This window comes from Elgaria multicarinata, chromosome 4, assembly GCF_023053635.1.
Source record: "Elgaria multicarinata webbii isolate HBS135686 ecotype San Diego chromosome 4, rElgMul1.1.pri, whole genome shotgun sequence".
NCBI lineage: Eukaryota > Metazoa > Chordata > Lepidosauria > Squamata > Anguidae > Elgaria > Elgaria multicarinata.
The window spans coordinates 90,617,668-90,633,648 of record NC_086174.1 but is presented as its reverse complement, the minus strand read 5'-3'; the positions used below and the strand labels follow the sequence as shown (position 1 = coordinate 90,633,648).

The 15,981-nt window shown below is 39.4% G+C and overlaps 1 protein-coding gene across 1 annotated transcript in view; it reads right to left on the bottom strand.

Moving 5' to 3' along the window:
• HS3ST5 (heparan sulfate-glucosamine 3-sulfotransferase 5) overlaps positions 1 to 15,730 on the bottom strand; it is a 177,426-nt gene extending 161,696 nt beyond the window's left edge. Inside the window, exon 1 of the mRNA XM_063124762.1 lies at positions 15,662 to 15,730. The gene's annotated coding sequence lies outside the window, so the exon portion shown is untranslated. The remainder of the gene's footprint in view (positions 1 to 15,661) is intronic.
• Positions 15,731 to 15,981: the final 251 nt, after the last annotated feature.

The window sequence follows — 15,981 nt, the reverse complement described above, 5'->3', positions numbered from 1 at the left end:
TTGTCAATGACATCCCTTCCAGGTGTTACAAAGCTATCTCCTTTCAGAGATCGCCCTAATGATACAACCATACATCTTCCAAGGAAACCTAATGTGATTTCTTTCACTCAAACATCGAAAGGGAAAAAAGTGCCTTGGACTCGTCCCTGCCTTCAGTGAGAGATATTTAAACACTCCTGAAGTCCATGAAAATAGAGTAACTCACAAATATGTAGAGGCAGTTGGGAGCAAAGGCCTTTCTTTCTTGTAGTTTTAAGTACTGGAAACGCTTCTCTTACAAGACCCCTGCGAAGCTCTAGAAAGGCGTTTTGAAGAAAACATACCTTCAAACACCTACAGTGTGTGTCTGGTCACTGAAACAAGTTAACCGAAATGGGAAAGCTGCACAGAAATGTCAGTGTGAACACAGTTCCTTTATCAGAGTACCAGAATTATGGGCCTGGTGATGGTTTCTTCCAGGCTGTTGCAAACCATTCTGTCCAATTACCACTGACATTTGTGCTAGCACCTTTGAAAAGCTGCTTTGTGATCCCTGAACATCTCCCAGTCAGGTCATCAGTTTTATTTGTGAAAGGAAAGAATTTCAACAAGATGGTTTGTTTTGTGTAGCTGGAGGCCCAGATTCCCTTGGGGCAGTCATTCTCTCCACGCATAACCTACTACATAGGGTTGTTGTGAGGATAAAGTGGGGGTGGTTAGTTGGGAGGAACTATGTATGCTGCCCTGAGCTTGTTGGAGAAAGAGTGAGATATAAATGTAATAATAAATAAGGCATCACCTACCTGCTACAAGGATATATTACCTGAATTTAGTAAGGCAAATAGAAAATGTAGTCAAAACAGATATAGCAAGATGTTTATTAATACACCATATAACTTAATTTTATTACTTTAAGTACACTAGATATCTGTTTCCCAAGATTAAGTAACGTGCACACTAAATAGAGAGGATGAGCATCTACTTCTTTTTTCTCTCTCCCCACCCCCACAACCTCTCCAACAGGTCCCTCCATAAAGAACAGTTACCTCCTGTCAGAACTCCATTGCCTGAGTAGTTAACAGTTAATTCACCCAGGGATGCACCCTTGGTTCAGTGAGGATCAAAGTGACATTTGGATGGAAGCTCTTTCTTTCCTGCAGAGCTGACCAAACCACAAACCCTTTTTGTATGTGTTGTTAAGCTATAATTGCTCAGTAAATTTAAGATCAATGTTAACGGGAAACTCTGCTTAAAACTGTCTTCATTCAATTCTTTGCTCAATTTCTGTCTTGCACCTTAATTCCCGATGCATTTCTTAAGAAGAATGTTCTACTGGTTTCAGTGAAACTTGCTTCCATGTAGAGCGCTTAAGAACACAGTCTCAATGAAAAATAACATTTCAAGAATTATCCTTATCTTTCACTTTTACAGCAAAAGAAAAAGTAAACTACAGTGATATGAATGGAAAGGGGGAATCAATTACATGATTACATTGGTTTAATTTCTAACACACTCAACTTTTTCTAAAGCTAAATTGAGCCATTGCATTATTTGAAGAGATAATACTTAAATGGTAGCAATATGTAATAGCTATATCATCTATAAAAAAACCACTTCCCGTTCTTCTATTTTTGTCATAGTCATATCCATTGTCAGTAAGAAGAAAAAGCTTCTAGACATTGTTATCCCAGATTAATAAATTATGCAAAATCATAGCATTGTTTCTCCAGTAATGATCTTTGCCATCTTTTTGTGCCTACAGAAAATTATCCTACACAGTCCCAATTATCTGTGTTAATAAGAGTGCAATCCTATGCATGTTTAGACAAAAAAAAGTCCTACAACTCACAGCATGGCTGGATGTGGAATGCTGTGAGCTGTAGGACTTTTTTTCTGTCTAACCATACGTACGAATGCACCCTAATTATCCTAATACCAACTTTGATTATCTGGGTGGTGTTACTGATCATTTAACAAAGTTATGTATTCAAAAAATAATACAATTACATATTAAATTTAATAATTATTAGCATTCATGTTGATTACACAAATGTTATTTTTAACATCTATTTAATTAAATGCCATGGATACCTTTAGGTCTTGTGGATAATTAAAAGCCTTTAATATCAGTTATACAAACTGGTTTTACTTACCTTTTACAATACATGCACAGTAAATTAGTGCTGCTACATTTTATAGTTGAGGTGTTGCTTAGCTTATTATCTGCCAGAGGCCTGACAACTACTATAAATGAGATTTTAGAGACATAAATGTTACGTTTCTAATAAGACCTGAGAATTCTAGCAAGTGTTGTGACTTGAGTTCATTCTGATGAATGTGTTCCATTGGTTTCACTAGAATCCAGTTTTGGTGGATTGGAATCATTGGGTTGGATCCAGCACAACTCAATGGAGTTCTGCTGGTGCTGAAGGAAGGGGCCAGGGTGATGTTTTTTGTTGATTTCTCCTTCTCTCTGCAGCGCTTTGAAAAGGTGACCTAGAGGGTCATTGGATCCTCCTGAACAGTGTGGGAGGTGCTGGAGGCTGCAGGGGCAGAATAAGTTGAAAATCTATTTTGGAAGTTACTTAATAATGTGCTCCCAGTACTAGATCAGTGAGTTAATTAGTGAGTGAATGAGGTCCAAACAACTTATATTTACTCAACTGTATAGTTTTACTTGCTGTAACCAATATTAAAGATACTGAAAGCCCCAGGTTATAAAATAATTAGCATATCCATCCATCATTAAGGTCAATGCTATTTAACTTTTTGTGCATTACAACCTTGTTTTCATTTGCTCACAACTTTCATGTTTGCAGCTGAAACTCTCAAAACAGTTTCCTCCAAAAATGTAGAATAGCAGAAAAATCTTCTAACCCAATCATATTTATCGGAGAGAAAGCACCACTGAACTCAATGGGATTTAATTCTGACTATATATGGATAGGATTGCACTGTTTCATATTGTATATTGTCTCCATGTGCACATCTCAAATGGTTGCAGGTGCTCTCTCTATTGGAGTCAATCCGTCCATAACAGCTAACAGAGCATTTTCAGTTGTGGCTTCATATCTATGCAATTTGTTTTATCTGAGTTCTGCCAGGTCTGAAACCATGGTCTGTTTAAATGTGATATTTGTTTAGTTAGGAAATTCATGTGAACTATGTTTTCTGTTCCCCACCCTGTTGGTGGATCAAAGGTGCTGATTCAGTTATTGTCCTGATTTTATTATTCTTGTTATTTAAAATTATTTTTTTAGATTTCTTTTATCATTGTTCTTTGTTATGGGTTTTTTTTTTGGGGGGGTGAATTAAGAAGTGGTCATAGATTAAATAATACAATAAAATAATAAGAAATTTAACTGCAGGATTGTATCCAGTGAGTGTCTCTCCACTGATGGATTGCTCTCTGATCTAGAGGAGGCTTTCATCAGTGCATTGCAGAGGGAGCCGATTTTCAGGAAGTCTCCATGCAGCCCGAACGCCTTCTCCCACACTGTTCCAAAAGACCCTGGACCCTCCAGAAAAGATTTGATGGGATGCTAAGTCCTCACAGGGGAGGCAGAATTGCTGAAAAACTCCTCCCTCTTTCTTCTGCTGACAAAAGCTTCCATTTGGCTCAAATAGAATTCTATCCTGAAAGGGGCACCACAACCCAATAACAAGAGTGAACATGCTAGTTAAATGCACACCACTGCGCTATCTAGGAATGTATACTCAAACTGCTAAAAGTGATGGTGTGAATATTTTCTATCTTGTCTTTCACTTTCCCATCTCCAAATTCTAATGCCACCAATCATCACCATATTTTAATGAATTTGATTTTTTTAAATAATAATAATAATAATAATAATAATAATAATAATAATAATATCTAATCCATTTTATTTTAAAGTTACGAAGTATAAAATACCTTTTTTGGAAAATTACATTCTCTTTCACCAGCAGACAGGCTGATGCAATGCCTACTTTCATCCCTTATTCTCTGGATCAACAAAGCACTCCTCTACATTCAGATGACTGCCAAGAGGTGGCACATCTATACAGATGAGTCATCATAACTTCATATTTCATATATGAGTAATTCAATTTTTACATCACAATAAAGACACATTAACAATGTAACTCAAAACTAAATCCCATTAAGTTCAACGAGGCTAATTCCCTGGTAAATGTGTATAGGATTGTTTAGGACCATTTCAGCAGTGTAGATAACAGAAGAAATAACTGTTTGAACCTACTGGGCTAATTGTTGGAAGCTACTGGGTGGGGGGAGTGGCTTCCCATTGGTGATATGTATGGACCCACTAAAGAATAGGGCAAGTCATTGTGTTATTACTGGATATGTTACAGAGATTTTACTTTCTAAGCAATATTTTTGTTGTTTCTGATCTTTATGCAACCCATGGAAAGAGGATTATTTGGCCTAGTCTGCCTGGATAGAAAAAGGGTTACAACTATAGATTGTAATCCTGACATTGTCAGTAGCTGACAATGATACTTATCTAGCTAGACATCTTGCCTAGCAATATTTCATCCTAAAATCCATATCAGGCTCTGTCCCTAAAGCCAAGTTAGAGTATGTTAGTTAAAAAGACATCAACTGAGCTGTATTTGAAGGGAAGTTGCTTCAAAATTCAACTACTTTCACAAATGGATCAGTGTTGGGCTTTCCTTTAGATAAACCCAATAAATTATGTCTATCTCAGCATCTAACTTAAAAGTAACAACAAAAATTGTTGAATAATCCTTAGCTTCCTCTGAACCCTTCAGATTAAGGAAGTGCCTTGGTGTCCATTTCATGCCGGTACTACAGGACAACCAACTCTCAAAGAAATGAAATCATATGTACTACAGAAGCTTTCGATAAATGTAATTTATCGAGTTACATTTCGATAAATGTAATTCGTGTTCAGAATTCGTGTTCAGAAACGTGTTCAGAAGAGGGCAACCAGGATGATCAGAGGTCTAGAAACAAAGCCCTATGAAGAGAGACTGAAAGAACTGGGCATGTTTAGCCTGGAGAAGAGAAGATTGAGGGGAGACATGATAGCACTCTTCAAATACTTAAAAGGTTGTCACACAGAGGAGGGCCAGGATCTCTTTTCAATCCTCCCAGAGTGCAGGACACGGAATAACGGGCTCAAGTTAAAGGAAGCCAGATTCCAGCTGGACATCAGGAAAAACTTCCTAACTGTTAGAGCAGTGCGACGGTGGAATCAGTTACCTAGGGAGGTTGTGGGCTCTCCCACACTAGAGGCATTCAAAAGGCAGCTGGACAACCATCTGTCAGGGATGCTTTAGGGTGGATTCCTGCATTGAGCAGGGGGTTGGACTCGATGGCCTTGTAGGCCCCTTCCAACTCTGCTATTCTATGATTCCTATCATGGCCAACTGGTATATCCTGGTTTATCTTCCAATTAATGCAGACTTAATGATGACAGAATGGTTACATTCTCTGACTATATTTCAGAAGGCTGTGGGATTTCAATATTGTTCACAGTTGGTGGCTTCATCCAATGAATACAGGTGCAAATGGGGATCAAACCTACAATGAGTATCTTCTATAGTTAGGGGCGGGGCGGGGGGGACTTCAGCATGGTGCTGCTGCATTAGTATCTTGTGTGATCTGTATGGAAACTAGTTGTCTTTATTGTGTCTGCCTTTCTCTGACACTTCTAAAAAGTTGAAATTTCTATGCAAATTATACTTAATATGAACTTAACAATAGGAGCCTTCTAGTAGAATAACGTTCCTTTATCATAGGAATTTACTCCATGAAAAATGGAATTACATGTGCTACATTTCTGCATAGAATTATGCCTGCTGAGGTCTTGGAATACATCTGCATGACAATGCAATTTATCTTTCTGTGAAAATAAAGTGTTGCCCAACAGGCAATTGTCTGATTTTAGTTTTCCACATTTCAACCTGTCCTGGTTCTAACGAAAACACATACGTTGTAATAAGAAAGTATACCTTTAAGTCCTATTTTTTCTTGTGTTAATTATGTCAATAAACAATCTAAATCAAATGGAGTTTGTCTCCAACAGAAATGTACTTTCAGTAGGTGGGATGTTTGCGTTATTTCTGGATTTCTTAAATGTAATGCACAAGTTATAGTTACAGTCAATTTTCAGACCTCAAAGTGTTATTCTGATGTGTGCGCAATTCATTAAAGAAATCTAATTTAATGTTAATATTAAATAGAAAGTAAAAGAAAAGCAATTCACCCAAGGAATACAGTACATCAATTTGTGAGTAGGGATGTCAGGGGAATCCGGTTTAGGGGTGGAGCTCAGCAATTTTGCGCAAATTTGCAGCTGTAATAGTGCAATTTGGACAAAATTGCAGGCGTAAATGTCCTTTACTCCTGCACTTTTACGCAAATTGTGCTACTTATGGCCATGATTTTGCACTAATTGCAATTGCCATAAATATTCCCAGGCATGAATTTGCTCAAATCACAGCTTGTGGACAAAAATAAGAAAGAAAAAAGACATGCATGCTGTTAGGATTGCACCCAAGGAAGCCTCCTCAGATGAGGAGGAGGCAAACTTACAAGAAGTAGAGGATGTTTCCTCCCCCACAGCCGGACCAGAGACCGGTGCACAGTTGGAAGGGAGTCGTGCAATGGAGGAGGATGCAGGTCCCATGGAGGAGCCATGGGCCAGTCAGTTGCTTCCTCTGCCTGTCTCTCCTGAGGCTGAGTCAGAGACGGAGGTGGTTCGACTACCCAGCCCCCGTGAAAGGAGACGTAGGAAAAGGGCAGAACAAATGCAGGTGGTCAGGCAAAGTATGTGCCTGCAGAACAGGCAGGGAAAAGACACCGAGCTGTAGTAGGGGGTTGGGTCAAAGGGTGGAGGAATGAGGCACAGCTGGGATCTGGGTGGGGTCATGCTGGCAGGGCTTGAAAAGGGAAAAACTGACTGCTGGTCCAGTGTAGCAAACACCTTTCGTTCCTCCGGTTGCTACTGTGCCCCACGCCTTGCCTCTTGACTGTGACTTTGGATTCCTGACCTGGACCGGCTTGATTGACTCCGCTTGAATGTTTATCCCTGGCATTTTGGACGACTGACTTGGCTCTTGATATAGGACTGGACTTGACTTTCGCTTGCTCTTGGCTCCTTGACACCAGCACCCTCTGTTTGGTTCTTCGACCCGGATAGGTAGGCTTGCACTTCAGAACTTGTCTCTGGCTAGAACTATTGGACTCTATGTAAAGGACTGTGTTTCTCTTAAACAGCAGCAGTCCCCTCCTGCATTCTTGGCCAGAGATTTATGGCTGAGTAATTGGCAATAAAACACTAAAGCAATAAACCATTTAGCAGAACGCTTTGACTCGTGGTTGGTCACTGAAACATGCTAGGATCGAGCCAATGGCATGAAGGTCTGGCAAGCAGAACATGAACCGGACATGGAATATCCAATTATGGCCATACAACTTGCAGCTCTGGAACTTATCTCATGCTGATTCTCCACTGCCCCCCCTCCACTTCAGATAAAGTAGAAAGTCCAGAATAGTCAACGTATTCTCAACATCAGCATGGAATTGCAAAAAATGGCACCTGCTTCATTTATTTATGACATTTCTGGTTTAAGACAAAACTCATGAGCACTGAAAGTCACTGACAATGGACATGCACTAACAATACTTATTCCCATTTCATAATCCCTGATATATTCTCAATACACTCCCCAGGAAATGCTGTTTTAAAAAGACAATTGGTATTGGGACAGGGTAAAGAGTGCAAGTTCCTGTATGGAGTTTCGTATTTGCTAGCTCACACTGATATAAACATACATAGCAAAACCTACTCTGGGTAACAGATGTCTTCTTGCCACCTTTGCCCAATCTATGCAAGTTCCAACTGTTATTATTAATCACCCTTCTGTGCTGCATATCCTTCAGAAGAAAAAGCACACAAATAATATTTATTTTAGAAAGAAACTAACACTTCAAGATCTTGGTTTGGACCAAAAACTTTATTGTATTTACAGATCTTTTATAGATTTGCCAAATCACAATTCCCAATTATCTGTCTTCCCAAAGTCTCTATTATAATGCAGTGCAACACTGTATTTATGGATGTCCTTTGAGACTACAACAAATGCACACAATTATTCAAGATTATTCCAGCCATTAAGTTACAAGATTTTATTGCTGCAATTTGAATGAATATATTTCTTCTCTATGAGGGAAAAAATGGATTGAACTCTGCTCTTTTTATACAATAACAGAGAAAATGCTTTGTCTAATTCTCACCAGATAAGAACTAAATTTTTTCTCATGAAACATCCTATTACACACCCAGCCCACATGAACATTGATTGTGTTATGTACTACAGAAATCATTGAGGGTTTTCACAGTTAGAAGTATATAATATTTACTCAAATATTGAACATGTCTCCCTGGCTGTTAAACAGCTTAATTCTGGAAACATACCTTTCTTCAATTAACCTATTTTTTTAAAAAAAAATCCTTAATCTGTCCCATTACAGTCTACAGAATGTTATATTATTATCTGTTTCTATTGCAGAATTCCCATAGGGACCCGAAGCCTATAAACAACTCTGCAGGTAGGAGGCCTTTCCTGCGATTTTTTTTCTCTCCAAAGGAGTGGTTTGTCATGGAGGAATATGCATGACAAGTGTTACATCAGAATGGAAAAAAACTACACATAGATTTTTTTTTGGAAAGGCTCTTGGTTGAATACTAGACTCCAACTCAGGGGGATATACTATTCTGACATGTTTTCTATGTGGATTTCTCCAAATGATTTGCTGAGAACAAAACTCAGCAAAGTAGCAGAATGAGCAAAATGGAATGGTAACCCAACGTGGGTCCTCTATATCCCAACCCATTGTACTCTAAAGCCCAGTACTACTCAAATAATCAGCCCTGTTTACTGGACCAGGAAGAATCATTCATCTCCTCCTAAGAGCTTTAGAATGCAATCCTATGCATCCAGATTAAGTCGCAGTGAACTTGTTCCCCAATAAGATTGCATAGAATCAAATTCTATGTGTGGAATGACAGTGTTAAAGAATATATAAAGGATCTTCTTTTTGCATGAGAATTTGATTTTCAGTGGTCCTGCTTACTCGTCTTTTCTACCTTATACTTTACCTAGCAGTGTGAATGCCATAGCTAAACGGTCTCCACACACACACACACACACACACACACACTTTGTATTGGGGCATCCCTGATCTTGTAAAATATTCATTTTCCAGTAAATGCATTCATGGCTTCTGGTGTTGGTGAATAAAACACAAGAATAATTAGTCTGCCTACTTAAAGTGTTTCTTTCCTAATGTCGTGCCTGAATAGGAGCTTGCCATATAACCAGATGTAGGGCAGAACTAGAAGTATATGAGGTAGTTGTCCTCACTAAAAAGAAACAACACATTGCACTGTGTTTTGTGTAACAACCAAAGCCACCACACTGGTTTGCTCTTTCCTCTTTCTACCCTATGGGAAAAAATGGAAAATCAGTGAAGAGAAAATACAGATAATACGTAGCTTGTTCTAATAGGATTCATATATTTACTGCAATCAAGTCCTTTCATAACACCTATGTGTCTTTAACCCTATATTTTTGTGAACCACCCAGAGAGCTCCGGCTATTGGGCGGTATAGAAATGTACCGTATTTCTTCGATTCTAAGACGCCATCGATTGTATGACGCACACTAATTTCAGTACCACCAACAGAAAAAAAGCTTTGATTCTAAGGAATAATAAATGACCTGCGATTCTAAGACACACCCTGTTTTTAGAGATGTTTATATGGGGGGGAAAGTGTGTCTTAGAATCGAAGAAATACAGTAATAAATAAATAAATAAATAAATATCTTTGGCCGTTTCTACACCAGCCTTTTTTCCAGGTATTGTCCCGGGATCATCCCTGTGCATGCAAATGACACACAGGGGATCCCAGGAGCAGGCAGGGATGATACCTCCATTTTCCTGGGATAATCCTTAGGTGTAGAAAGGGCCTTTATGAGCCATGTTTCTGTGGAATTGGGCGAGGGGAACAAGTAGAAATAGGTAAAACTGATATAGGTCCTCCACTGTGTCTTATGCATGAGGAATACGTTTAGGAAACAAAATCTTTCCAAGACAGCAGTGATTTCAATATTAATTGCATTAAATATCTCAGTCTACCACTTATTCAGATCTCTTGGGAGTACAGGAACTCTAATATACACCGCCCTGAGATCTTTGTGATATAGGGTAGGATACACATGTTTTAAATAAATAAATAATATGCTCATGAAGCTCACCAACCACAAGGTTCTCAACAGACAGTGCATTTGTGTGTGCACAGCTTTTGCTTGCATGTATGAACCCCATTAAAATGAACTGAGAGGTGCATTTACACAGGTGCATTGGGTGTTCATCAAGTTATAATTAGATGTAGACCCTGGGACATTTCTCATTAAAAGTTGGTTTTGCTTTCATGGTCATTTTTCCAAGTCAGCTCAAGAGAAAAATCAACTCCGCATACAAAATTTTAAAAGATTAATATTAACAAGATAATCTTTCACCTGTAGTTATTTTATTAGAACTCGCTTTGTGCAGCTCTTCTGTAATTATGCACCCTCTCTTTAATCTTTCTTTCATGCCGTTTTATTTTTTGCACTATCACACAGAAAATTCTACTTAGAAATCCAAAATATGCCATTCCTTTTCAGAAACACCCACAAGCTAATCTGTTGGGCTTCCTTAAACTATGAAATCTATCAAACATAAGCCTTCAGATGTTTATGTTTATAAACCTTCAAATTGTTTACATACTTCATATCTGCAAACCACATAACCTGTGGATCAGGCTGTGTACCCATGACCCACTGACTTCTTGACATCTTGAGGTTATGCATCCCAAGCATGCATAAGCAGGAAACGCCAAGCTCCTTTCAGCCATATCCTGGTGTGACTGCAGCGTAAATTAGAGCTGTGTGAAAACTCTGGAGGAAAAAATATTTTGGCATTTATATCAAACTTTATTTTCCTTTTTCCTTTCTCTCTTTTAACTAGAGTGCATGGAGAAACAATGATTTTAATTAATTGATGGAAAATTTAAAATACTGGAACAATGAAGATGGCCATGAATAAACTAGTGTGATGAATAAATAGTTCATCATTAGAATGAGCTCGTACTTACAAATATCATGAATGATGAGATATGTCAAAGATAGAAGAATGCTTTGGGAAATTACTCCAAAGTAGGAGAAAAGAACACCATTTAGCAGCAGATCAAAGTAGATCAGTTCTAATCATTTAAGTTTATGTAACACTGATGGTTCTGAGATTGCATTTTTCATGTTCTCAAGATGTAAAGTTCACCATTTCCACTTCTAAAACAAATTGGCCTCCCTTTTCCTACAATGAATGTTACAAGGAAATGAAGCCTGCTAGCTTAAATGGGGAAAAAAACAAAACTATTTTATGGGGAACGAACAGCAGATTAAAATATAAGGGGCAGGAAATGAAATCATATCTTTTAAATGAGAGACAAGGTCAACAACAACAAAATACAGCATACAGAATATTCTGCTTGGTTATTTTGATGATCACTTAAAAGATGCCGAATGGTTTCCTGATAAGATAGTACCCAACGAAAGCATGACAAAAGTTCTCTTGTTATGCATCTATTAAAAGACAGAGAGTCACTATGATGCTGACAAACATACTGAATTAAGAGTAGAGATTTGTGCATTATGTAACATTAGGAACAATTGAAGTTCTAGAAGGAAGGTAATGCAAGATGGAAAAGTAAAATGACCATGAACGGTCATCTTCATGCCTTTGGAGAAATCTAACATTGTGTGAGCAGATGTCCTCTCTTCCCCCTACAGCCCACACATACCCCAAATCTGCCCCAGAAGAGTCCCCTAACCCTCCAGAGCAGACTCTGAGGGACCATTGCCCCTCCCTATTCCACTGATAGAAGCCATTCCTTAGATGGGACAGGTTAGCTGGATAACATCTTTTCAGTCTACTCTACACTATATCTTGAAGTAGTAAATTCACTGTAACACGAATGGAACTAAGGCACCTATCTTCTTCTTCTTCTTATTATTATTATTATTTTTATTATTATAAAAGAGTATCCAGTTATTTCAATCTGTTTTTCTCAGTCTTTGTTAGAACTTCCCTCGCCAAAACCCTTTCTTGAATATTTCCCATATAGTTGTGATACAAAGACTTCTAAGATCCACAGAAGACTTCTGTATTGTTAAAATGGCACAGAGAAGAGGAAATTGGGTCAGGTGCAGCTTATAACTTAACAATGCAGCAGCAGCAGCAGCAACAACAACAACACATCTTCTGGAATCCTTTTTGTGCAAGCCTTAAAACAGTGCAAGAGCCCTTTTGATCTGAACAGTCCTGCCTAAGAGTCGTGGTGGATGTTGAGCACGTATCAGGCTGATTCAGATCAAATCAGGATTTGCACACTTTGAAAAAGCTTGTCTGTTTTCTAAGAATATTCTACCAACCTGGTAGAATATTCACATGTTTTGTATTACAACTCCCATCAGCCTCAGTCAGCATGGCCAATGTCAGGAATGAATGGTAATCCAGAATATATGAAGGATACCAGGTTAGGGTAAATGATTCACACTACCAAAACAATATTCTGCTGAATAAAAGTTTGGGAGCTAATGCTTTTTATGTGATATTCTTTTTTTCCTCAGAGTATGTTTAGATATTCTACTGCTCTTCAAATGTAGTGTGCATAAAAGTGTAACAAGTGAACTATTTCAATGCTATTTAATGCTTTTGTCCTGATATCGCTAATTCCAATTATTCCGGGCACCAAAGATCTCCAAAGGGAATTCCATGAACTTGGGGTTTTCTCTATATATATTTCAACAACAGTTTCTTGTGTTCTGTTTTAGGATACTCTCACATTTTCCCTGAGATTTGTAAGTGGGCTTCCATGTGATGTGGTAGGAGGGTGGGATGGCCGAGAATGTTTTTCTTGAACATCCCACATTTATTGAACTTCCCACACAGCCCTGTGGATCCAAGCCAAGGCCTTTAAGTGATGTGCTGTATTAAGACATACCACTATAATAACCTATACCTTAACAACTAGGACAACAAAGTGCAGAAGTCCTACTAAGAAACCAAAGAATAATCCTAACATTCTGATCTAAACATGCTCACACTAAAATGTATCTCCCATTGATTTAAAAGAACTTACTTCGAGGTATCCTTGGTTAAAATCAATGGAATGTGTAATTAGAATGTCACCATAAGAATGTCCAATATTTTAATCCACAATCTATTAATACTTTTGGAAATGCTCACTCAAAGAAGTTAAATTTCAAATCATCGACTGATCTGTGAAGTTCAGTATGTAATTAATGTATTTATAAAATGGTACTAGGCTCCTCTTATGGAAAGAACTACTTTTAAAGAAGTGGCTTTGAACTGACAGACCAAAGAAAAATTCTGAGCCATACGATCCAGCATTGATATTTCAGTATACTTTGAGAAAATATTTTCCTTCCTCTCATACACTAAGTTTTCCCACAAACATCCATAATCTAAATTTGTTTTATTTCTTATCTATAATAATAGTAATCTGAACGTTTTGATGTGTGCATACATGTTATTGTCCTAAGCAACTAAATGCTTTATTTTCAAGAAGCAAACAAAAAGTTAACTGCTGGATTTAGTACTTGAATCCCATATATATATATACAGAATGTACTATTTCAGTTAGCATATTAAAAGCAGAACTATAAGAATATAAAATGGAAGAATGTCGTCTATAATACTTTTTTGTAATCGTTTTAGGCAGGTGGCTTGTATTACTGAATTGCTTCTCTCAGTTCTCTTCAAAAACCATCAAGCATTCAGTATTAACACTTCGCAATAACGTTAGATTAGGGAAATATGTCATGAAGTATAGGTGACAACCCATCTTTACTAAGGCAGGAGTGTTAGCAGCTGACATGCTGATCAATAGACCTGCTTTGCCATTCTTCCTGTAAAGTACTCTGGGCACTGGGAAAGGCCTTTAGTTACGAACAATTTTGTGTACCCAAAGCTGTATTGTCCATCTGATCATATCTGATGATGTCCGTGCAATTTTAAACAACACAACCAAACAATGAAAATTAGTTCAGTTTTTCCTTCTTTCATAAATAAGAAAAAACTCTGTAGGATAAATACAAGACACATTGACTTCAATCTATTGGTTATTTAATACAGAAAAAGTCTGCTGCAAAGAAAGTGGTTCCTTTATTGTGACACTACAATAGAAACCAGACTCTCTTTTTCCTTTGACATTTACCCTTATTTTTAAACTTGCACAGATTCCAAGAATCAGACCTTTTCCCACCCAACCTTAACCTTTTCTCCTTAGAAAGGATTTAACGTCATCCTGATTCTTTTACCCGTTGTGATCCATATACCTTTACACTACTGAGTTCCACAAGAGCAAGCTCAGAAAAACCAACCTTTTGAAAGTGAAACTCAAAAGGACATTTTTGCCAAAGCACTTGCATCTAAAATTAAGAAGAAATATTGAAATCGCTTAGCAAAATCCATTAAAAAGTCTCCAGCAATTACCGGCTTTATATGTTTCACACAAATCATGCCAAACAGTGTAGCATAAAAAAGTGTGGGGAGGGGATACTTCCTCAACACTCCCTCCACCCACCCACCCAAATGCCTCTTAGATTTGTCAAACACAGCTACCAAAAATCTGAAAGAAGTTGCAACGCAGAAGAAGGGGGGAGGGAGAATCCCTGGTTAAATGAAGCCAGGCACTAATTTGATATAAAACATTTTGCAAATATTAAGGCTTCCCTTAAGGGATCCATATTTCACAGTTACAGCCTGCTATTAAACACACGATGAAAAGAGACCGGGTGGGAAGGGGAGGAGGAGGAGGAGGACGGGAAAGGAGTTGATGAGTTTTCCTAGCCAATACCTCTTTGGTCCAGAAATGCCCAGAGGAGAGTGACCACTAAAAACATGATCCGAGGAGGAGGATAGCAAAATGTGGTACTGCCTTCCCCAATGTGGGAGCTTAGTAGCGTGTACCTGAAAAACCTCACCCTTCCCCATGTAGCAAAGGGGCTGACCCTCTCCCTGCCATAACCCCGCATGGCAGGGGCACCGTCTCTCAGGCAGCTGGCAACAGTAAACCCTATCGTAACTCACTGCCAAGCCCAAAGACACCTTCCGATTCCTGCCACGGATCAGCCCCCCAAATACACAGCGCCAGCTCACCCATCCCTCAGCCGTGCCATCAAGCAATTCAGAGAGGGAGAGAGAAAAGCTGCTGCCTCCACAGCCTGGATCTGCCTACAAGGGGACTTGCTCCAGGTAAGTGCGGCTAAGGAGTGCAGCCTTCGGTAATCTTCCCTCCGAACAATGCGCCGCAGAAGAGAGCGCCTTCAAAACTGCACCAGAGAGAGAGAGAGAGAGAGAGAGAAACGGGCGCCTCTTTTGCAAGCAAAACACACACGCCAGCCAGCAGGCAAGCGCGCGCACATGCACACACACACACAGCAGCCCCAAAAGTGTGTCCGGCGTACACGCAGCCTTCCAAGCGAAGCCGCGAAGAGCCCCTCCACTCTCTCCCAACTGCACTGGCTGTGCCACAAGGCGGCACACCACCCGCCCCAAGCCCCTTCCCCTCTGGACACTCACGCAAGACGCCGGGCTCTTCCAGTCCACGCAGTTCCAGCACAGCCGCCAAAAGTCCTGCTCATCCCGAAGAGGGTGGGTCGGTGGGGAGAGAGATGCCAGCTGTTAACCTGGGGCTCCCCCGCTTCGCAGCCTCAGTATTTTCGCCTTCCCTGGGAGGATGGCACCCCTTGGCGTTCACCGGGCAATCTTCGCCAGGCGGACGTCTCGCCGCTTCTACCGCAGAAGCCGGGGGAAGCCTGGGCGCGAGCGTGAGCCCCCACCCCGGGCGCCGGAGCCGGAGCGCGCGCGGGAGAAGTAGCGGAGTTTAGCAGGAGGCGTTT